The sequence below is a fragment of the Bufo gargarizans genome, chromosome 2 (assembly GCF_014858855.1).
Source record: "Bufo gargarizans isolate SCDJY-AF-19 chromosome 2, ASM1485885v1, whole genome shotgun sequence".
Taxonomy (NCBI): domain Eukaryota; kingdom Metazoa; phylum Chordata; class Amphibia; order Anura; family Bufonidae; genus Bufo; species Bufo gargarizans.
In genome coordinates, this window is record NC_058081.1 from 415,248,400 (window position 1) to 415,273,950 (window position 25,551).

At 43.5% G+C, this 25,551-nt stretch overlaps 1 protein-coding gene across 5 annotated transcripts in view; it reads right to left on the reverse strand.

Moving 5' to 3' along the window:
* The window catches only part of LCP2 (lymphocyte cytosolic protein 2), a 527,047-nt gene that overhangs the window by 379,398 nt on the left and 122,098 nt on the right, over positions 1 to 25,551 (reverse strand). The window contains exon 1 of one of the 5 annotated variants that reach the window (XM_044280888.1): positions 1,836 to 1,946. The exons of the other annotated variants lie outside the window; for them this stretch is intronic. The gene's annotated coding sequence lies outside the window, so the exon portion shown is untranslated. Of the gene's footprint in view, positions 1 to 1,835; positions 1,947 to 25,551 lie in introns of those variants that run through there. 5 annotated transcript variants of the gene reach the window in all.

Consider the following 25,551-nt stretch of genomic DNA (forward strand, 5'->3'; position numbering starts at 1 on the left):
GTCCCAATCTCTCCCGTCCTTAGCCACGACTCTTTTTAGCATGGACTTCAGGGTCTTATTAAACCGTTCTACTAACCCATCGGTTTGGGGATGGTAGACGGACGTGTGCAGGTGTTTAATATTTAATAGTTTACACAATTCCTTTGTTATTTTGGACATAAAGGCTGTCCCCTGGTCCGTCAGAATCTCCTTTGGTATCCCCACCCGGCAAACATGCTCATGAGCTCTTTAGCTATTACCTTGGCCGACGTATGGCGCAATGGGACCGCCTCCGGATAGCGAGTGGCATAGTCTAACACTACCAGGATGTGTTGGTGACCTCGGGCTGACTTAATAATGGGGCCTACCAGATCCATGGCGATCCTTTCGAAGGGCACCTCTATAATGGGCATAGGTACCAGTGGACTGCGATACTGAGGTTGGGGCTAGTCTCCTGACACACTGGACAGGACTGACAGAACCTCTGGACTTCCTCATATATCCCAGGACAATAGAACCGTTGTAGAATTCGCTCCAGCGTTTTCTTAACCCCCAGATCACCCAACACATGCGCTAAATCCAAGACCATTCGCCGGTAAGGCTGGGGCACCACCAGTTGTTCCACCACCTCCTGCCTCACCTTGTCTACCCTATATAACAGGTCCTGGTTATAGGCCAGGTGAGGAAATATGGTATTGGCGCTGGGACGCTGGGCAACACCGTTAATCACCGACACACCTTCTCTAGCCCGCAATAACGTCGAATCCTGGAGCTGTGCGGTCCCGAAGGTTTCTCAGGGTACCTCCAGATCCAGGATGGATGAAATTTCTACTGTCTCACCCGCCAATACTTCTAGGGGAAACCGGTCAGGGTTACACTCTACCTCCCCTATGGTGACCCCTACAGCTGGGGCCCCTGCCTCGGGGTCCTCGGGCTCGGGACCCGGACATTTTTCTTCCCCACAGGTAGGCAACCCGTTCCTCCACAAAGTCCAGAACAGGGGAAAGTCCCTCCCCAATATTGCGACATAAGGGAGCCGTCTCCCCACCCCGACGACATGTGGTACCTCCTTTCCACACACTGCCAGGGTAACCTTAGTGGTGGTATATTCCCGGCGATCCCTATGTATACAGACAATGGTAAGGGTTCGCCTTTCTGGGAGTTTTTCCGTTACCAGCGACTCATGGACCAGAGTTACCAGGCTCCCAGAGTCCAGCAGGGCCTGCACGGAGTGTCCATTAACAACGACATCACACACCGGAGGGGTGTCCGCCGCCAGCAGGGGGTCAGCTATATACACCGGTTGGGCATAAAAAGAGGACCGGCGAGCGAACTCGCAGTCCATTGGTTCGGATGCCCTAGGGCAGTTGGATGCCACATGTCCCCAGTCCTGACAATACCAACATCTGATCCTCGCAGCCTCCCTCCTCCCCAGGGTATTCCTCCCACGGACTGGAGATCCACTCCCCTCCTTATGAGGTGGGATCCCTTTTTCAGGATCCCGGGTCGGCAACGGGGGCTGACGTGACTTTGGTAGTACCACTGAGTCCCACACCAAATCCTGAGTGGCCATATACCTCTCCACCAGGCTAACCAGTTGTTCCAGGTTGCCTGGATCGCCTTGTCCCACCCAGCGCTGTATGGCTCTCGGGAGGGTACGCACGAACCTGTCGACCACGACCCTTTCAACCATCTGAGAAGTGCTCAATATTTCAGGCTGAAGAATTTTTTTTACTAGGTGAAGTAAGTCATAGGCTTCTGACCGGGCGGGTCGGGACGGGACTCGGCAAACACTCACTGATACACCCTGTGCGCTCGCACATAGGTGTTTACCCCCAACCTGGCCAACACCTCACCTTTTAGCCTCTCATAGTCCTTGGCCTCTTCGCGGCTGAGGTCAAAATAGGCCTTTTGTGCATCCCCCATCAGAAAAGGCGCCACAACCTCGGCCCACTGCTCCAATGGCAGCCTCTCTTGCTCCGCGGTTCTTTCGAACACCATTAGGAATGCCTCTATATCATCTCCCGGACCCATTTTCCTCAGGGCGGATCGGACTTTGTCCCTGGCGGTAGACACAGTCGGGGTTGTCGCGGTTGAAACTCCTTGCAGGGATGTTCTCACCGACTCTTGTATGGCTACCAGCTGCTGCATTAGGAGATTGTTTGTTTGCTGCTGTGCACACATAGAAACATAGAAACATAGAATGTGTCGGCAGATAAGAACCATTTGGCCCATCTAGTCTGCCCAATATATCTGAATCCTATGAATAGTCCCTGGCCCTATCTTATATGAAGGATAGCCTTATGCCTATCCCATGCATGCTTAAACTCCTTCACTGTATTTGCAGCTACCACTTCTGCAGGAAGGCTATTCCATGCATCCACTACTCTCTCAGTAAAGTAATACTTCCTTATATTACTTTTAAACCTTTGCCCCTCTAATTTAAAACTGTGTCCTCTTGTGGTAGTTTTTCTTCTTTTAAATATGCTCTCCTCCTTTACCGAGTTGATTCCCTTTATGTATTTAAAAGTTTCTATCATATCCCCTCTGTCTCTTCTTTCTTCCAAGCTATACATATTAAGGTCCTTTAACCTTTCCTGGTAAGTTTTATCCTGCAATCCATGTACTAGTTTAGTAGCTCTTCTCTGAACTCTCTCTAGAGTATCTATATCCTTCTGGAGATATGGCCTCCAGTACTGCGCACAATACTCCAAGTGAGGTCTCACCAGTGTTCTGTACAGCGGCATAAGCACTTCACTCTTTCTACTGCTTATACCTCTCCCTATACATCCAAGCATTCTGCTGGCATTTCGTGCTGCTCTATTACATTGTCTTCCCACCTTTAAGTCTTCTGAAATAATTACTCCTAAATCCCTTTCCTCAGATACTGAGGTCAGGACTGTGTCAAATATTCTATATTCTGCCCTTGGGTTTTTACGCCCCAGGTGCATTATCTTGCACTTATCCACATTAAATTTCAGTTGCCAGAGTTCTGACCATTCTTCTAGTTTTCCTAAATCCTTTTCCATTTGGCGTTTCCCTCCAGGAACATCAACCCTGTTACATATCTTTGTGTCATCAGCAAAAAGACAAACCTTACCATCGAGGCCTTTTGCAATATCACTTATGAAGATATTAAACAAAATTGGTCCCAGTACAGATCCCTGTGGAACCCCACTGGTAACATGACCTTGTTTTGAATGTTCTCCATTGACTACAACCCTCTGTTGTCTGTCACTCAGCCACTGCCTAATCCACTCAACAATATGGGAGTCCATGCTCAATGACTGCAGTTTATTGATAAGTCTTCTGTGTGGGACAGTGTCAAAAGCCTTACTAAAATCTAGATATGCGATGTCTACTGCACCTCCACCGTCTATTATTTTAGTCACCCAGTCAAAAAAATCTATAAGATTTGTTTGACATGATCTCCCTGAAGTAAACCCATGTTGTTTTTCATCTTGCAATCCATGGGATTTTAGATGTTCCACAATCCTATCCTTTAATAGGGTTTCCATTAATTTGCCTACTATTGATGTCAGACTCACTGGTCTATAGTTGCTCGATTCCTCCCTACTACCTTTCTTGTGAATGGGCACGACATTTGCCAATTTCCAATCTTCCGGGACGACTCCTGTTACTAATGATTGGTTAAATAAATCTGTTAACGGTTTTGCCAGCTCACCACTAAGCTCTTTTAATAATTTTGGGTGTATCTCATCAGGCCCCTGTGACTTATTTGTCTTCACTTTCGACAGCAAACTTAGAACATCTTCCTCTGTAAAGACACATGCATCAAACGATTTATTAGTCATCCTTTCTAGTGGAGGTCCTTCTCCTTCTTTTTCTTTTGTAAAAACTGAACAGAAGTATTCATTAAGGCAGTCGGCTAGCCCTTTATTCTCTTCTACATACCTTCCGTCCTTTGTTTTTAATTTAGTTATTCCTTGTTTTAATTTCCTTTTTTCATTTATATATCTGAAGAATGTCTTATCCCCTTTTTTCATAGACTGAGCTAGTTTTTCTTCTGCCTGCGCTTTAGAAGTTCTTATAACTTGATTGGCCTCTTTCTGCCTAATCTTGTAGATTTCCTTATCTTCATTGCTCTGGGGTTTTTTATAATTACAAAATGCTAGCTTTTTATTTTTAATGATTTGGGCCACTTCTGCTGAGTACCACAGTGGTCTCTTCCTTTTTTTGCTTTTACTGACAAGTCTAATGCAATTTTCTGTTGCCTTCAATAATGCACCTTTTAAGTAGTCCCATTTCTCCTGGACTCCATGTAATCCATTCAAGTCTGATAAGGACTCATTTATGACTAATTTCATTTTTGAAAAGTCTGTTTTTCTAAAATCTAAAACTTTTGTTTTTGTGTGGTGGGACTCTTTCACAGTTCTTATATTAAACCACACTGACTGGTGATCACTAGATCCCAAGGTTTCGCCTACAATGACATCATATACCGAATCCCCATTTGTGAATACCAAATCCAAAATGGCCTCCCTCCGGGTTTGCTCCTCAACCATTTGTTGTAGGGATAATCCCAGTAGGGAATTTAGAATATCTGTACTCATGGTAGAACTTGCTATTTTGGTTTTCCAGTTTATATCTGGAAGATTGAAATCTCCCATAATGATAACTTCTCCTTTCATTGTCATTTTAGCTATTTCTTCAACTAGTAGATCATCTAGTTCTTTAACTTGACCAGGTGGTCTATATATCACACCTACACGAGTTACTGCATGATTAGCAAACTGCAACGTAACCCAAACTGACTCTATGTTGGCCTCACCAACTTGTATTAGGTTAGATTTAATGCTATCTTTCACATACAGGGCCACTTCTCCTCCTTTCTTGCCTTCTCTGTCTCTTCTGTATAAAGAGTACCCTGGTATGGTTATGTCCCAGTCATTTCTTTCATTAAACCATGTCTCCGTAACAGCCACTAAATCTACATTCTCAGATGCCATTATTGACCCCCAAGTTCATAGATTTTTTTACCTAAACTGCGAGCATTTGTAGACAGGACTCTGAGCTTATCATTTCTTAACCTCTGTGCTTCTGACCTGTTCTGGCATTGTTTCGGGGGGCAATTGGACTCTTTTATTTTCACTCTTTTGCCCCCCCTTCCTAGTTTAAATACTCTTTCGCAAATTCTTGGAGTTGTTCACTAAGTACATTTGTTCCTTTGAGAGAAAGATGCAAACCATCTTTTTTGTACAGTTCCTTTCTATTCCAAGTAGAGCTATCATGAGAAACAAAGCCAAATCCTTGCTCTTGACACCATTTACCAAGCCATATGTTGAACTCCTTTATGCGCCTCTGCCTATCATTCTGAACATTATGCACAGGCAGAACTTCAGAAAATGAAATGGTTGATGCAAAATCCTGTACGTCATTACCAAGTGTGATAAAAGATTTTTTCACCTCTGACACTTTATTGCAAGCCAGGTCATTTGTCCCTAGATGGACAAGAACATCCACGTCCCCTTCCTGCTTTGCTTGCTTAACAATATTAATAATACGTCTTCTATCTCTTCTAGCAGTAGCCCCAGGGAGACATCTCACAAAACCATTTTCTTTAAGCTCCACACTTCCTATGATTGAATCACCCAGCAACAGCTGCTTCCTTTGAGACTTCACTTTATCTTTTTTGTCCTTGGCTGCAGTCTTGCATACATTAGACATAGGAGTCGATGGTTTCTCACCCTCTGTGCTTGGGTCCATATCCATGTTGTCCTTACATTCTGAGAGTGCTGCAAATGAATTATGGAGAACCACCGACTGTGGGACATGTCTTCTATCCACCACTCTAAGTCTTCCAGAACCTACAGTAACCCATCTGCCATTTCCGGGGGTCCTCTGTGGCAGTGGCATTGCAGCAGTCCTAGCTGGAGTTTGTTTAACAGATAATGTAAATATCTCAGATTTCAAAAATGCAATTTCCTGCTGCAGTAAGGAGAACTGTCTACAGATCTGACAGCATCCGAATCTCCAAAGAGTGGAACATGAAATAAATGCACAACAATTCCTGCACTGAACCAAGTCTGCCATTTTAAAGAGGAAAAAATAAATAAAAATTTGTAAATTTAAATCAAACAAATCTTACCTTTTTTTGTATTGTTTCCACCTTCCAGCCTACCTCCTGACTATCTTCTGCAATATCTCTTCACTGTACTTAATGTAGTACTTGAAGGTAGTACTTGCAGCTAATGAATTAGGCCAGCTAATGAGTCTGTCTCTCCTTCACATAGCCTCCTCATGTCTTTTTTGCTGTAGCTCATTACTTTCCCTCTGAGCTTGCAATGCCTGTTGCTTCTGTACATTACTCTGAATCAGGTGCTTAATGGCCTCCTCCATCTTGTCAGGAACCATAAAACTTGCAGGCCTGATATATGACATGCAGTCCAACACAACTTTTGCCTCAGGCCTGCTTCACTGCAGGAATACCCGCATCCTCCACCAATTGTAGGGATGTGCTCGTGGTAGGCTACGGTAGCGGCGGCAGTATTGAGGCAATCATAGACAGTCTTTGTGATACACTGTGACTTTATTCACACCAAAGGCATAACAGGCAATGTGCAGACCACACAGGTGCATATCCACATAGTGCATAGAACAAAAGTCCTTCCATAGAAAATAAACAGCAGGTTTGAGTCACCTTGTTTTGGACAGACCACAGCAGTTCTGCAGGCTTCTAGTCTACCTGCCTTTGTCTCCCTCAGGCCAGAGCCCCTTCGGCTCGTAGCACCACAGGTCCCAGGGCTATCCTTCAATGTGTGCTGCGCCCAGACTCTCCTTCACCAGCACTGACTCTGTCTGTGGAAATCTCCAGCACAGCAAGACACACCCCACCCCCATCATCAGCAGGCTGGGTTCTTTAAAGGCCCAGCTCCACCAAAAACCTGGACTGGCCATGGGGAACAGGCACCCCCCCAGCTCTTTACCTGTTCCCAGTAAGAACCGGCCCGGACACGCTGCGCCAGCAGCATTCGCCTCTGTAACCGCAATGATCCGGTTCTTACTCCACCGAGGCCAGGACCTCTGGTGGCACGTATCGTCCGTCCATTATTATTCCGGGGACTCTCCTACACAACCTATTTGGTGTTAGAGGCAAAAAGTAACAGTCAGGATGTCACAATTGCAGAGACCCTGTCCAAATCACAAAATCAGCAGTGCAAGGAACTGCTACAACAGAACAGGGACCTGTTATTAGATTTGCCAGGCCTTACTAATCTTATTGAGAATGAGGTTCGAACAAAACCACATGTTCGGGTAAACATAAAACCCTATAGAATCCCTGAGGCTCGTAAGGAATTTATGTCACAAGAGATCAAAAGGATGATAGAGCTAGGAGTGATTGAGGAATAGTGTTGAGCGTGAATATTCAAATAGTGATCACCACTGATGTGACTGAGCCACTGTGCTGATGACTCATGCGATTCCCAGCCTCACCACTTTGTGACTGGGCCACTGTGTTGGCGACTCATGTGATTCCTCATGGTTTCCAACACTCACCACTCTGTGACTGTCCCACTGTGTTGGCGACTCATGCGATTCCTCATATGATTCCCACTCTCACCACTCTGTGACTGGGCCACTGTTTGACGACTCTTGCAATTCCTCATGCGATTTCCCCGTATATAAATCTTATTACTAAAAAGCCTTACACTGAAGGAAATGTATATCAGCAAACATTTTATATTGTTGCATCTTAACTTGTTCTGACATTTTCTATCTGTGGTTTGTACATCCTTCCTCATCTAAAAACAAAAGAACTTTCTATTTGTGCACATGTGAAGGGAAGTATATTTTATGAGCAATATATCAAAACAGTTTCTGTGCTTTCACATTATAGATTCGGTTTATGTTTAAAAAGCAACTAAACCTTTATCTAAACATTTAATATGTGCTCCCTAATGCCCTAATAATGCCCTAATAAAACTTACTCCAATATACTTTATTAATGAATTTTCTTTTTCTCTGTTCTCTGTACACTGCTGAGTATGAAGTACATTTTGTCAATTGGGCCGCAGCAGCGCTGTTGGAACTGGCAGGAGTGCACATTGATGCTCCTGCCCGTGCTTCCTGGACTATTACTAACTCTTGGCATAGCACATGGGTACACTGTACCCATGTACTATGCCAGGATTAGCTGAGCGGAGCGGCTCCAGCTTCTGCCAGCTCCAATAAGCTAAGGCTACTTTCACACTAGCGTTCGGGGCTCCGCTTGTGAGTTCCGTTTGAAGGCTCTCACAAGCGGCCCCGCTCAGAATGCATCAGTCTGGCACCGTTTGGCCTCCGCTCAGCAGGCGGACACCCGAACGCTGCTTGCAGCATTCGGGTGTCCACCTGGCCGTGCGGAGGCAAACGGATCCGTCCAGACTTACAATGTAAGTCAATGGGGACGGATCCGTTTGAAGTTGACACAATATGGCTCAATCTTCAAATGGATCCGTCCCCCATTGACTTTCAATGTAAGTCAAAACTAATCCGTTTGCATTATCATGAACAATGTTCATGGTAATGCAAACGGATCCGTTCTGAACGGATCTAAGCGTTTGCATTATAGGTGCGGATCCGTCTGTGCAGATACCAGACAGATCCGCAACTAAACGCAGGTGTGAAAGTAGCCTAAGAGAACTGCATGTCAGCAAGATGATTGTCTATAAAATGATAGCAATCTCACGTTCGAAGCTGTAATGAATGGTGAGATATGGAGCCTGAAAGTCAAAAGTTCAAAACATTGTTAACCTTTGGCTCGTCGGTGTATGGCCAGAATCTCTCAAAGAACTGCCAGGGCCATATCCTTTTGAGAACTGGCCACTGATACTGTGGGAGCAGTAGGCCCAAAATATGCCAGAGCTAAGCCAAGCTCAGCTGCTGCTAGGTCTGTGCGAGTATCTCCCGAGTTTCTCCCATCTGGCAGTTCTCCAAGCTGCCTCAAGGCAAAAGCATTGTTCTGTGCAAGATCTGCAAAAGTAAAGTAAGTTATGGGCAGCAAAACAAGGTGCATGCCATTGTGGACACCTGGAGCAGCTGGATCAGGGGCAGTTTGTGTTTCAGGACCCACTGGGTTAATATTCTTCATGGCAGTGGAGGTAGCCAGCAGCAAGGCCACATCCTGTTGACACCTTGGCCTCCCATACCAAGAACTTATCCACCATTTCTAACTCCTCCTCCCCCTGGACATCCTCTTGTTCCCAACCTCAGCAGGTTAGAGCATCGCTATCACTCCCACTCCTTCCTATCACATGTGTCAAGCATTTTGGAGATGACATGGCAGGAGCAGCCACAAAGCTGTTCACTTGCTAAAGTACAGCAAACAGCAACAAATCTCACTAGCTGTCACCCTGTTAACTCCAACTAAAAAAGGTGCTCAGTGACAATGGCTTTGCTGTATGGGAGATGAAACCTGCCAAAATTATTATGACATTGAAAAACATAAAATTAAAATAGTGTTTTTAAGATTTCAATTTTATCTAAAGTCTGCAAAAATGCATGCCAAAATTAAAAAGAAAATTAAATTCCTCCATTAGAATTTTTTTTCCAACTCCAGCGTGGGTCATATGTGCCAAAAAATACTGTAAATAGCGTATTTCATTTTAAATTTTCACTTTTTCAATGATATATCCACTTTCTATAGTCAGATGGTTTTTCATGTCAAAATCATAAATCAAATGAAAACACCAAGTAGAAGTTTAAAATGGTAGATTGAGATTTCAATTGCATCTCTTGCAGGCATTTTCCCCACCAAAAGTCATATGAAAAGGAAAGTCCATTTCCATTTTCATTTTAACAATATGCTAACATTCAAATGTATTTAAATTCTTGGCTGAGCAGACAGTGACTCTGTATGTCTACTAGAGGGTGCTCTGCATGTACACATTTCCAACAGCTAACACAGCCGCTGATCCGATCAAGTTTACAATTCCAATAGATGACACGGTGACAGTAAAATCTTAGAACTGTGCTGAACGCATAGGATAAGATTATCAATCTAATAGATGGCACCCTCTTTTTAAAGAGTGAATTATACTATGATTATATCATCAACTCTGCTGCCCTGTTAACCCCCTAATCGCCCTGCATAATCTATGGGGTTAATCTGCGCTGTCATACTTTTGTGGAGCAACAGCCACCACATCCTCACTAAAGTGCCAAGAAGCTTAAAAAGTCAAAAATTATTGTACAAAAATGCTGTGCGCCATAATCAGTGACTTTTTAAAAAAAATCACAGCCTACGATATTGATATATGGCAGTGCACAGTACAGTTCTGTGTGGTGCAGTCTTCATGTGTGTGAAGTCCTGAAAAAAGAACAGGTGAGGGTCCGTCCTTTTGTAAATCTGCAGCAGAAAAATCCACAGCAAATCATGCCACTGAATTAAAATCCACACCACAGTGAAATTTGTGCAGTGAACCTTGTTCATAACATGTGGCTGAGACCCCTTAAAATTGTATCCACTTTACTAACATGTAAACTCTGTGGACCTGCCACCACATATTTGTGTGTAGCAAATCTATAGCGTTTATGTCCAATGTGACATGTTGTACCATAATACTTCCATGTAGCTATAGGGTGGACCCCAGAATCAGTTCTTCTGGTGGGCCCTAGGCACCCCAGTTCGACACTGGCCCCAGGCACCAGGTGAATTCGCCTGGTTTCTGGAGACCGTGCACTCAATTGTCTCTTTGTCCACTGGACGCAAATACAATTGAGCATCCGGCAGCACCGGCGAAAGAAGCAAACTATTGGTTTCCTGTCCCTCCATTCTGGGCGCTTCTCTGTAACATAGGCAATGTCATTGCACCGCCTGAGACATTCCACCAGAGCAGAACTGCCAGAAGAGGCCTGTCTGCATCACTGCATGATCATATTGCGACCCCGCTGGGACAGGTGAGTAGAGACTGCACTCCCCTTTTCTGTTCATGTGCCCGAAAACCTTCCCCTGGCCCTAATACTGATCCAAACTGTAATATTGACCCCTTACCATAATACTGACCCTAACTATAATAATAACCCTAATCCTAACACAGAGCCTAACCATAATACTGATCCAAACCTTATTACTAATCCTTATTACTATTCATAACCCCAATACTGACTCCTAACTGTAATACTACCCCTAATAATGACAGTAACCCTAATACTGACCATAATATTAATCATAACCTTAATAATGACCCTAAACCTAATACTGGTTCTAATATACTAAACCTAATCCTAACCCTAAAACCAACCCTAAACTTTTTACCGACCAAACTCTGATACTTACCCTAATACTGACCTAACCTTACCTGCAACCCCCAATATCTCACGTACCTCACACACAGTGACCATTATATATGACTGTCTATACATATCTGTACCCATTGTATCTTTTATACCTCACACCTGACACATAGTCGCATAGTATACACAAAGAGGCATAATAGATGCAGTGGCTACAGATTTATAGTAAATACAGCAGTGTACTGATATGTGAGTTACACTATAAATTTTACATCATACCTCAGTGTCGGACTGGGGTACCTAGGGCCCACCAGTAAAATTTATTTTGGAGGCCCACCCTACAGATACATTCAAATATAATAAATAATCTAACAAGTTTGTTATATGACTATAGGCTGGTGGACGTGCTGTATATTGAATATATGTATGTAGTGCAGTAAATTTTATCTGTTCTGTGCCACTTGTGCAGGGGGTGGGAGACTAGGAGCCCACCTTGCTCAGGGGCCCACCGGGGGTTTCCCCTGTACCCCTGTGGCCAGTCCGAGCCTGGCTATATATACTGAATATCTGTACCCACTGTTATAGCTCATACCTGACCTGGTGCACTCCCACAATAATCATACAGCGATGCAGAAAGGCCTCTTCTGGCAGTTCTGCTCTAGTGTAATGTCCCAGAGAAATGCCTGGAATGGAGGGACAGGAAACCAATAGTTCCTTTCTTCTGCCAACGCTGCCCGATGCTCCCCAAGGCTTCTAGGGCATTAACAGTGGAGCAGAGTTGATGATATAATCATAGTATAATTCACTCCTCAAAAAGAGGGTGCTATCTATTAGATTCATAATCTTATCCTATGCGTTCAGCACAGTACTAAGAGTTTACTGTCACAGTGCCATCTATTGGAATTGTAAACTTGATCTGATCAGCGGCTGTATTAGCTGTTGGAAATGTGTACATGCAGAGCACCCTCTAGTAGACATACAGAGTCACTGTCTGCTCAGGCAAGAATTAAATAACAACATTGGTCATTTAATCCCTTCTACCCCAGGTCAGTTATCTTCTTTCTGTCCAGGCCATTTTTTGCAAATCTGACATGTGTCATTTTATGTGGTAATACCTTTGGAACGCTTTTTCTTATCCAAGAAATTCTGAGATTTTTTTCTCTGACACATTATACTTCATGACAGTCATAAATTTGAGTTAATACAGTTTACCTTTATTTATGAAAAATCCCAAATTTACCAAAAATGTAGAAAAATTCGCAATTTTCAATATTTCTATTTCTCTGCTTTTAAAACAGAAAGTGATACCTCATAAAATATTTATTACTTAACATTCCCCATATGTCTACTTTATATTTGTATAATTTTTTTAAATATATTTTTATATTTTGGGGACGTTAGAAGCCTTAGAAGTTTAGAAGCAATTCTAAAAAATTTTAAGAAAATTTCCAAAACCCACTTTTTAAGGACTAGTTCAGGTCTGAAATCACTTTGTAGGGCTTACATAATAGAAACCCCCAATAAATGACCCCTTTGTAGAAACTACACCCCTAAAGTTACTCAAAACTAATTTTACAAACTTTGTTAACCCTTTAGGTATTCCACAAAAAATTAAAGGAAAATGGAGATAAAATGTCTAAATTTCACTTTTTTTGCAGATTTTCCATTTTAATAAAAAAAATTCTTTAACACATCGAGGGTTAACAACCAAACTAAGCTCAACATTTATTACCCGTTATTACCCGTTTTACACGTGGCAGGGCGCAGAAGGAAAGGACTGCCGCATGGTTTTTGGAAGGCAGATTTTGCTGGAAGCCCCCCTGATGCACCCCTACAGTAGAAACTCCCAAAAGTGACCCCGTTTTGGAAACTAGGGGATAAGGTGACAGTTTTATTGGTACTATTTTGGGGTACATATGATTTTTAATTGCTCTATATTAAATTTTTTGTGAGGCAAGGTAAACAAAAAATGGCTGTTTTGGCGCTGTTTTTATTTTTAATTTTTTACAACGTTCATCTGACAGGTTAGATCATATGCTATTTTTATAGAGCAGGTGGTTACTGATGCGGTGATATCAAATATGTCTACTTTTTAGTTTGTTTGTTTAAGTTTTACATAATAAAGCACGTCTCCATTTTCTGAGCACCATTTTTTTTTTCCTGCCAATCGTCTTGTGCAGGGGCTCATTTTTTGCATGAAGAGTTTACTTTTTTAGGGTACATATGATTTTTTGATCATCGATTATTACACTTTATGAGGCAAGGTGACCCAAAAAATTGGTTGTTTTGGCAGTTTTTATTTATTTATTTTTACAGTGTTCACCTGAGGGGTCATGTGATATTTTTATAGAGCAGGTCGTTATGGACGTGGCAATACCTAATATGTATACTTTTTCTTATTTATTTAAGTTTTACACAATAATAGCATTTTTGAAACAAAGAAAAATTATGTTTTAGTGTCTCCATAGTCTGAGAGCCATAGCTTTTTTATTTTTTGACCGATTGTCATAGGTAGGGGCTCATTTTTTGCGGGATGAGGTGACGGTTTGATTGGTACCATTTTTGGGGGAATATGTCTTTTTGATTGTTTGGTGTTGCACTTTTTGTGATGTAAAGAGACAAAAATTGCTTTTTTTAAAACATATATATATATATATATATATATATATATATTTTAACGGTGTTTATTGGATGGGGTGGATCATGTGATATATTTATAGAGCCGGTCGTTATGGACACGGCGATACCTAATATGTGTGTGTTTTTTTAAATATAAAATCAGGGGAAAGGGGTGTTTTTTTCTTTCTTTACTTGAAACGTTATTATTTTTATTAAAAACTATTTTTTTTAACTTTTTTTAAACTTTATTTCTGTCCCACTTTACTTTTGGGGGTCTGATCCCCTCTGCAATGCCTTTACAATACATCTGCATTGTAATGCATTGCCTGTGTGTATTACACTGAGGCTGGATCTCCTGGGAACCTGTAGAAGGCAGGTCTTGATGCCGTGCAGGGCATTAGGCAGCCTCTGCATGGCATCAGGCTGCCTTCTCACCCATCGGTCCCCGCCACAGCAGCCTAGGGACTCGATGGGTTCCCTCACCCGTCTCAAATCCCTTCTATGTCGCGGTCAGCACTGATCGCGGCATAGAAGGGGTTAATCCCCGGCATTGGCTTGTACAGCGATGCCGGCGGATACAGCAGGGGCCAGGCTAGAATTTTTTTTTTTCCATGTGCCACACCAGGCTGAGGCAAATAAGCAAACGGAGAACTACTACCTCAACACCAGGGTTCAGTCCTACCTGGATTCTGCTCTGTCTCTGGTGCATACCCTGTCCACTGATCCCATGCAGTTCTAGGCAGGCAGACTATAACTGTGGACCAAATTGGCTCAGTATGCTGTATTTTTTTTCTTGCTCAGCATCCATTTTCATCTCAAAAAGGATTTTCAGCATGGCAGGGGGAGTAGCGATACCCAAACGTACCAAGTTGTCTTCTGCCAGTGCCCAAAACATCAATTTTGTCAAAATGAACCAGGCATGGATCCGAGAGGATTTTCACACTCCTCCAGCTGAGGCCAATGAATAGATCTGGTTTTGCTGACAGTGCCCTATCATGCCACTGCTTTTGTCTGACTGTCTATTATGTTATCTGCTTACCATCATGTTCCATATGACTCCGGCCATCCTGCTACTTCCTACATCATATTGCAAATCTCCTACTGCCACCAGTGTTAAAGCTATGCATCCACCACTACTACGACCCATAACAGACAATTTACTGGACTCAAATCAGCTCATTAGCATGCTGCATGCGGCATCTTTGTGTGTATATTATGAGGTAACCATCTGTCACACCAGTAAGTGAATACATCTAAGGTACTTTTTAGTAATGATTGTATATAATTAGTTAGATTATAATCAAATATCCACATGACAGGTTCCCTTTAAATCATTTTCATCTTTAACATATTTCTAAAGAATTTTAGATTATATTATTGTCACAAACCAGCGGGTGTGAACCCACTGTGCCATGTGCCCTACCTCCTCTAAGCACGTTGTCTAAGTGAATCCCTGGATCTTCACAGTACCACTGATGATGGGGATAGACCTTTTGAGGAGGATAGGCACAAGAGGCAGCTGGTCCAGGCGGACCAGGAGGTACCTGAGGAAGGTACCAAAGGTGCAGGACCAAAAGATGGGGCAGAGGCGTAGTCAGACAAGCAAAAGGTCAGGGCAGGTGGCACAGGTACAGGTCAGGCAACAGGCAATCCGGGTCAGCAACAGGAGAGTCAAGGCCAGCAGGTAGGGATATAACAGGTAGCAGAGTTCAGGAATACAGATACGAGTCAGAAGCACAAGCTGAAAACAGGAACCTTAGCAGGACACAAGGACTTTGACACTGAGGCATCTGGGAAGGGGGCTGAGCCTCTTATATATGCGCAGGAGGGCTAGGATAGGTCAGCAAGGTCACATGACGTAACTCATAAAGACCAGGAAGTGACACGCACTGGCCCTTAAGGAAGTGATGCAGGAAACAAACAGCAAGCATGCTGTGGCCAGGGCTAAGAGCAAATTGTGGAGCGGATCCCAGAACAGCAGCACCAACACAGACAGAGCCCAGGACTGCAGAGGTGAATGGGAAGCACTGGGCACAGATCACCACTGAACACGACGCCCGGGACTGCAGCGGTAAGCAGGGGAACAGCGATGCACAGCAGCCGCTATTGCAACTATTTTTAATTTTCCAAGTCAATATCTATATTAAACAAAAAAACATTAAATTCTACAGTTTTCCCAATGGCCACTAAGCCTAATAATAGGATGCCACATGTTGGTCCATACAGATCTCTTTACTTCAGCTACCTGTATATCTGTACACATAGGTGATATAATTGCATGCAGGATTAGAGTACTAGATAAGACAGGATCCACCGTTCACAATAGGTGATTGTCACAGTCGTATCTATTCTTTCCTTGTACAATGACCTCTGCACAGCATGCCTAGGAAACTCTCCCATAGAAGTCAATGGGGTCACCTCCTGTTGTCATGCATTTTCATAAGTGTATAATTTTATCTGAAGATATTATAGTCTACATTTCAATGCTCATTGCCTTTAAGTGTAATCACAGACTGAACCAGAGTCTAAAATCTTTTCTATAGGATTGAAACAGGCCGAGAAGAGGTTATGCTGAGTTCAGTTTGGGTAAAATGTTTGTAGGGACATAGAGTCATGGTCGGCGCTATAATAAGGCAAACTAAGCGGCTGCCTTATGGGGAAAAATACTAACGCCCCTGTGTCTTATGGGGAAAATACTAATGAAGCGCTTCCATTTTGGAAGCGCTTCATTAGTACTGGAGGACAGGGAAGCAGTGAAGGATCTGTACGCACTGCTTCGTGGTCCTCTGCTCGTCTGTCTGCTGTGCAGGGCTGCACACCATGACCTTACTGTAAAGAGAGAGAGCGCTGGTGGTGAGGAGCGGCGGCGTCCAGGAGCGGGAGAGGTAAGTTATTTTATTTTATTTTATTTGCGCTGATGGCTGACATGGGGGAATGGTGGGTGACATGGGGGAATGGTGGGTGACACAGGGGCATAGTGGGTGACACGGGGGCATGGTGGCTGACATGGGGGCATGATGGCTGACACGGGGGCATGATGGCTGATATAGGGGCATGATGGCTGACATGGGGGCATGATGGCTGACATGGGGCATGATGGCTGACATGGGGGGGCTGATCTGAGGCATTGGGGGGCTGATCTGAGGTTTAATTAACATTGGGGGTCTGATTTCTGGTCTGAACTGAGGTGCAATGGAAAATATTTTTTTCTTATTATCCTCCTCTAAAACCTAGGTGCGTCTTATAGGCTGGTGCGTCTTAGAGGGCAAACAATGCGGTCCTCAAACCAGCGATTGTCTGAAGCAGAGAGAAGATACCAGGACCACACAGAAGAGAAGCCAGCTGCTGCAGATGGGAAATGGGTCAGGTTAGCTGTGAGGGGGCGCCAAAATGTAGCTTTGCTTGTGTTGGCAAAAATCCTTGCATCGGCCCTGCATAGAGTGTATTGTCTCTTAAAATTATTATGAGCAGATGTGGCATATATGTTAATGCTATGATGGGTCCTACAGACATGTGTCTGTGAGAGAGAACCATTTGAATAGCAATGTATTATTTTACTTCATTACAAAGTCATAAGGGAAGTCGGCCTTATAGAAAATAGAAACATTGGGTGTGTAAATGTCCCATTCATGTCTTCATAATTATATTGTATATATTCCTGTGTGGTGTATTTAAATTTGCAACATATCTTAACCAATGACTTATATAATATGTCATCTATGTATAACAGTGTGTTGATATATATATATATATATATATATATAATTTAGAATATATATTTTATGCTGTGTGTATCCCACTGACCATATAGACTTTTTAAGGTTTAGAAAGTATTGAAGATGTCTTCCTACTAATTGGATTTCATGAGGAGAGCTGAATATTATTAACCAGCCATGTGGGCAAGTTAATGAATCCGGATGTCAAGTAAAAGGGCCCATTGTATGGGGATGAGGTAGCAAAATATGTAAGAGTTTTCTTTTCTACTGCGAAAGAAGACTGCTGGACCCCCAAATTTGTTTCATGAAATGCTTGCGATCAAAGATTGCAGCAGGCCCGCTACGTACGGTCAATGTGAGTATCGGATGAATGGTGATATGGCTGTCAATTCTGTCAATTTCTTGCCCATGATCGGGGGAGAGAGCGCGGGGCACGTGCTCGCTCCCCGGAGGCCGCCCGGGCTGCGGGCCCCTTACCTTTTTTTTTTTTCTTCTTTTTTTTTTTTTTTTTTTTCCCCCTGTATAGACAACAACATGTCAAGTGGGATGTTTTGTGTGGTTGTTTTGCCGTATTAGGCTGTGGATGACGGACGTATCCCGCATTTCCCCCAGCAAGTGAGATCTCCATTTGTATTCTTGTTGTCTCCATAAGCATGGATACTTGTATGAAATTGTTCTTAATCATGTTGCAAATTACAAATTTTACGGACTGTAGGATTTTATAATTGTAATATGGATATAAATTTTTGTATTATAAATTAATAAAATATATTAAAAAAAAAAAAAAAAAAAGGGCCCATTGTCCATTGTCCCTGAAGAAACAGTAGAAGATGCTGACTCCGTGTCTAGATTAGGGGTAATTAAAATGTCAGGAAGAAACCCTGATGCATTTTGGAGAGGTTAATAAGGTCATGTGAACATATTATTAGGTATTTAGAATTAATGTTGAAATTTTTATGTGGTACAACAGTGCCATCTAGAGGCAGATGGACAATAGTACATTATTTTATAACTTGTTTTCTCCAGCATATCAAGGGTTAAGATTACATCATAGTAGTATTAACATATGTTACACCCTCCTCAGTTGATTGGGAGATCATAATCCAGGAGGAGGTAACGTAAGATATCAGAGGGGATAAGTACTGCTGGATAGGAGCATGGATTGAGATCAAAACCATCAGATCAAACCATCAGATCAGATCATCAGATAATAAGAAAGCATATCAAAGGAAACTTGAATTATATTTTTGACCACTAGCGAACTCCTGAGAACTGGTCCCATCCGAAACTCTGTCCATCCTTGACTTGGTAACGTATGTTATATTTTTGCTTGTGATATTATTAAGATATTCCTCTCAGCATATAGTCAAGAGTTCCCAAACTGTGGGAACGTATAGTGTTAAACACCTCCCTAATGCTAGTTGCCCTCTTAGCAAAGATGCATATTGCTAATGGGAGATTAGACATTGTCTGATTTGAAGAAAAACTCTGGAAAATTATATTTCCATAGTCTGATTCCTGAGTGGGATATAATATCATATTAATATAATTTAGGGACAACATTGTTCTTGTATTAACCCCTTAAGGACCAAGCTCATTTTCACCTTAAGGACCAGGCCATTTTTTGCAAATCTGACCAGTGTCACTTTATGTGGTGATATTTTGAAACGCTTTGCCTTATCCAGGCCCTTCTGAGTTAGTTTTTTTCGGCACATATAGTACTTCATGACACTGGTAAAATGAAGTAAAAATATAAATTTTATTTATAAATAAATACCAAATTTACCAAAAATGTGAAAAAAATTGCAAATTTCCAAGTTTCAATTTCTCTAATTCTATAATACATAGTAATACCTACAAAAATTGTTATTACTTTACATTCTCCATTTGTCTACTTCATGTTTGGATCATTTTGGGAATGACATTTTATTTTGTGGGGATGTTACAAGGCTTTGAAGTTTAGAAGCAAATCTAGAAATTTTTAAGACATTTTCAAAAACCCACTTTTCAAGGACCAGTTCAGGTCTGAAGTCACTTTGTGAGGCTTACATAATAGAAGCCAGCCAAAAATGACCCCATTCTAAAAACTACACCCCTCAAGGTATTCAAAAAAGATTTTACAAACTTTGTTAACCCTTTAGGTGTTCCACAAGAATTAATGGAAGATAGAGATACAATTTCAAAATTTCACTATTTTGGCAGATTTTCAATTTTTATATTTTTTTCCAGTTACAAAGCAAGGGTTAACAGCCAAACAAAACTCAATATTTATGGCTCTGATTCTGTAGTTTACAGAAACACCCCATATGTGGTCGTAAACCACTGTACGGGCACACGGTAGGACACAGATGGAAAGGAATGCCATACGGTTTTTGAAAGGCAGATTTTGCTAGACTGTTTTTTTGGACACCATGTCCCATTTGAAGCCTCCCTGATGCACCCCTAGAGTAGAAACTTCATAAAAGTGACCCCATCTAAGAAACTACACCCCTCAAGGTATTTAAAACTGATTTTACAAACGTTGTTAACCCTTTAAGTGTTCCACAAGAGTTATTGGCAAATAGAGATGAAATTTCAGAATTTACATTTTTTGAAAATTTTCCATTTTAATTTTTTTTTCCAGTTACAAAGCAAGGGTTAACAGCCAAACAAAACTCATTATTTATGGTCCTGATTCTGTAGTTTACAGAAACACTCCATATGTGGTCGTAAACTGCGGTACTGGCATATGGCAGGGTACAGAAGGAAAGGAATGCCATACGGTTTTTGGAAGGCAGATTTTGCTAGACAGTTTTTTTGACACCTTGTCCCATTTGAAGCCCCCCTGATGCACTCTTAGTGTAGAAACTCCATAAAAGTGACCCCATCTAAGAAACTACACCCCTCAAGGTATTCAAAACTGATTTTAAAAATGTCGTTAACCCTTTAGGTGTTCCACAAGAGTTATTGGCAAATAGAGATGACATTTCAGAATTTCAATTTTTGGGCACATTTTCCATTTTACTATTTTTTTTCCAGTTACAAAGCAAGGGTTAACAGCCAAACAAAACTCATTATTTATGGCCCTGATTCTGTAGTTTACAGAAACACCCCATATGTGGTCTTAAACTGCTGTACAGGCACATGGCAGGGTGCAGAAGGAAAGGAATGTCATACGGTTTCTGGAAGGCAGATTTTGCTAGACAGTTTTTTTGGACACCATGTCCCCTTTGAAGTCCCCTGATGTACCCCTAGAGTAGAAACTCCAAAAAAGTGACCCCATTTTAGAAACTACGAGATAGGGTGGAAGTTTTGTTGGTACTAGTTTAGGGTACATATGACTTTTTGGTGGCTCTATATTACACTTTTTGTGAGGCAAGGTAACAAGAAATAGCTTTTGTGGCACTGTTTTTTTTGTTATTTACAACATTCATCTGACAGGTTAGATCATGTTGTATTTTTATAGAGCAGGTTGTCACGGACGCGGCTATACCTAATATGTATACAATTTTTTTATTTATGTAATTTTTACACAATTATTTCATTTTTAAAACAAAATTATCTTAGGTAGGGTCTCATTTTTGTAGGATGAGATGATGGTTTTATTGGCACTATTTTGGGGTGCATATGACTTTTTGATCGCTTGCTATTACACTTTTTGTGACATAAGATGACAAAAAATGGCTTTTTTACATGTTTCTTTTTTTCTTTTTTTACAGTGTTCATCTGAGGGGTTAGGTCTTGTGATATTTTTATAGAGCCGGTCGATACGGATGCGGCGATACCTAATATGTATACTTTATTTTTATTTATGTAAGTTTTACACAATGATTTAATTTCTGAAACCAAAAAAATCATGTTTTAGTGTTTCCATAGTCTAAGAGTAGGGATGAGCGAACTCGAACTGTATAGTTCGGGTTCGTACCGAATTTTGGGGTGTCCGTGACACGGACCCGAACCCGGACATTTTCGTAAAAGTCCGGGTTCGGGTTCGGTGTTCGTCGCTTTCTTGGCGCGTTTGTGACGCTTTCTTGGCACTTTTTGAAAGGCTGCAAAGCAGCCAATTAACAAGCGTCATACTACTTGCCCCAAGAGGCCGTCACAGCCATGCCTACTATTGGCATGGCTGTGATTGGCCAGAGCACCATGTGACCCAGCCTCTATTTAAGCTGGAGTCACATAGCGCCGCCCGTCACTCTGCTCTGATTAGCGTAGGGAGAGGTTGCGGCTGCGACAGTAGGGCGAGATTAGGCAGATTAACTTCTCCAAAGGACTTGATTAATCGATCGATCTGCAGCTGTGCATCATTGAGCTGCTGAAATCAAATGTTTTTTGACTAAAGCCTACATCAAGGTGAAGCTGTCACACCAAGTGCATTTAACCAGCAATAGTCTGTTCATTTTTTGGCCATATACTAAATCAGGGGCAAGCTGCGCCCGTCACCAAGTGCATTTAACCAGCAATAGTCTGTTCATTTTTTGGCCATATACTACATCAGGGGCAAGCTGCGCCCTTCACCAAGTGCATTTAACCCTCAGTAGTGTGGTTGGTCAAGCTGTCACACCAAGTGCATTTAACCAGCAATAGACTGTTCATTTTCTGGCCATATACTACATCAGGGGCAAGCTGCGCCCGTCACCAAGTGCATTTAACCCTCAGTAGTGTGGTTGGTCAAGCTGTCACACCAAGTGCATTTAACCAGCAATAGTGTGGTTATTTTTTGGCCATATCCCAGTCTAATTCTGTCACTAAATCCATACCGGTCACCCAGCGCCTAAAAACTAGGCCTAAAATTTATATCCCGCTAAATCTGTCGTTACCGCTGTACTGTTGTGGCTGGGCAAGTTATTTAGTGTCCGTCAAAGCACATTTTTTGTTCAGGGTTGAAATACAATTCCCAATTTAGCAATTTCATAATTTAGTATTTTCTGCTATATCAGAGCTATTTGAAATCTATCCCTAAAAGGGTATATAATATTCAAGGTGCACATAGGGTCATTCAGAATAACTTCACACACACGCTACTGTGCATTTCCAAGTCTAATTCTGTCACTAAATCCATACCGGTCACCCAGCGCCTAAATACTAGGCCTCAAATTTATATCCCGCTAAATCTGTCGTTACCGCTGTCCTGTTGTGGATGGGCAAGTTATTTAGTGTCCGTCAAAGCACATTTTTTGTTCTGGGTTGAAATACAATTCCTAATTTAGCAATTTCATAATTTAGTGGTTTCTGCTATATCAGAGCTATTTGAAATCTATCCCTAAAAGGGTATATAATATTCAAGGTGCACATAGGGTCAGCGGTGGAAGACATAGAATGCACTGACGCACAACCACTTATGTTTCCTGATGATGAGGACATGGGAATACCACCTCAGCATGTCTCTGATGATGACGAAACACAGGTGCCAACTGCGGCGTCTTTCTGCAGTGTGCAGACTGAACAGGAGGTCAGGGATCAAGACTGGGTGCAAGACGATGCAGAAGAAGATGAGGTCCTAGACCCCACATGGAATGAAGGTCGTGCCACTGACTTTCACAGTTCGGAGGAAGAGGCAGTGGTGAGACCGAGCCAACAGCGTAGCAAAAGAGGGAGCAGTGGGCAAAAGCAGAACATCCGCCGCCAAGAGACTCCGCCTGCTACTGACCGCCGCCATCTGGGACCGAGCACCCCAAAGGCAGCTTCAAGGAGTTCCCTGGCATGGCACTTCTTCAAACAATGTGCTGACGACAAGACCTGAGTGGTTTGCACGCTGTGCCATCAGAGCCTGAAGCGAGGCATTAACGTTCTGAACCTGAGCACAACCTGCATGACCAGGCACCTGCATGCAAAGCATGAACTGCAGTGGAGTAAACACTTTAAAACCAAGGAAGTCACTCAGGCTCCCCCTGCTACCTCTTCTGCTGCTGCCGCCTCGGCCTCTTCTGCCTCTTCCTCCGCCTCTGGAGGAACGTTGGCACCTGCCGCCCAGCAAACAGGGGATGTACCACCAACACCACCACCACCTCCATCACCAAGCGTCTCAACCATCTCACACGGCAGCGTTCAGCTCTCCATCTCACAAACATTTGAGAGAAAGCGTAAATTCCCACCTAGCCACCCTTGATCCCTGGCCCTGAATGCCAGCATTTCTAAACTACTGGCCTATGAAATGCTGTAATTTAGGCTGGTGGACACAGACAGCTTCAAACAGCTCATGTCGCTTGCTGTCCCACAGTATGTTGTTCCCAGCCGCCACTACTTCTCCAAGAGAGCCGTGCCTTCCCTGCACAACCAAGTATCCGATAAAATCAAGTGTGCACTGCGCAACGCCATCTGTAGCAAGGTCCACCTAACCACAGATACGTGGACCAGTAAGCACGGCCAGGGACGCTATATCTCCCTAACTGCACACTGGGTAAATGTAGTGGCAGCTGGGCCCCAGGCGGAGAGCTGTTTGGTGCACGTCCTTCCGCCGCCAAGGATTGCAGGGCAACATTCTTTGCCTCCTGTTGCCACCTCCTCCTTCTCGGCTTCCTCCTCCTCTTCTTCCACCTGCTCATCCAGTCAGCCACACACCTTCACCACCAACTTCAGCACAGCCCGGGGTAAACATCAGCAGGCCATTCTGAAACTCATATGTTTGGGGGACAGGCCCCACACCGCACAGGAGTTGTGGCGGGGTATAGAACAACAGACCGACGAGTGGTTGCTGCCGGTGAGCCTCAAGCCCGGCCTGGTGGTGTGTGATAATGGGCGAAATCTCGTTGCAGCTCTGGGACTAGCCAATTTGACACACATCCCTTGCTTGGCGCATGTGCTGAATTTGGTGGTGCAGAAGTTCATTCACAACTACCCCGACATGTCAGAGCTGCTGCATAAAGTGCGGGCCGTCTGTTCGCGCTTCCGGCGTTCACATCCTGCTGCTGCTCGCCTGTCTGCGCTACAGCGTAACTTCGGCCTTCCCACTCACCGCCTCATATGCGACGTGCCCACCAAGTGGAACTCCACCTTGCACATGCTGGACAGACTGTGCGAGCAGCAGCAGGCCATAGTGGAGTTTCAGCTGCAGCACGCACGGGTCAGTCGCACTACAGAACAGCACCACTTCACCACCAATGACTGGGCCTCCATGCGAGACCTGTGTGCCCTGTTGCGCTGTTTCGAGTACTCCACCAACATGGCCAGTGGCGATGACGCCGTTATCAGCGTTACAATACCACTTCTATGTTTCCTTGAGAAAACACTTAGGGCGATGATGGTAGAGGAGGTGGCCCAGGAGGAGGAGGAGGAGGAAGAGGGGTCATTTTTAGCACTTTCAGGCCAGTCTCTTCGAAGTGACTCAGAGGGAGGTTTTTGGCAACAGCAGAGGCCAGGTACAAATGTGGCCAGCCAGGGCCCACTACTGGAGGACGAGGATGAGGAGGAGGTGGAGGAGGATGAGGATGAAGCATGGTCACAGCGGGGTGGCACCCAACGCAGCTCGGGTCCATCACTGGTGCGTGGCTGGGGGGAAAGGCAGGACGATGACGATACGCCTCCCACAGAGGACAGCTTGTCCTTACCCCTGGGCAGTCTGGCACACATGAGCGACTACATGCTGCAGTGCCTGCGCAACGACAGCAGAGTTGCCCACATTTTAACCTGTGCGGACTACTGGGTTGCCACCCTGCTGGATCCACGCTACAAAGACAATGTGCCCACCTTACTTCCTGCACTGGAGCGTGATAGGAAGATGTTCGAGTACAAGCGCACGTTGGTAGACGCGCTACTGAGAGCATTCCCAAATGTCACAGGGGAACAAGTGGAAGCCCAAGGCCAAGGCAGAGGAGGAGCAAGAGGTCGCCAAGGCAGCTGTGTCACGGCCAGCTCCTCTGAGGGCAGGGTTAGCATGGCAGAGATGTGGAAAAGTTTTGTCAACACGCCACAGCTAACTGCACCACCACCTGATACGCAACGTGTTAGCAGGAGGCAACATTTCACTAACATGGTGGAACAGTACATGTGCACACCCCTCCACGTACTGACTGATGGTTCGGCC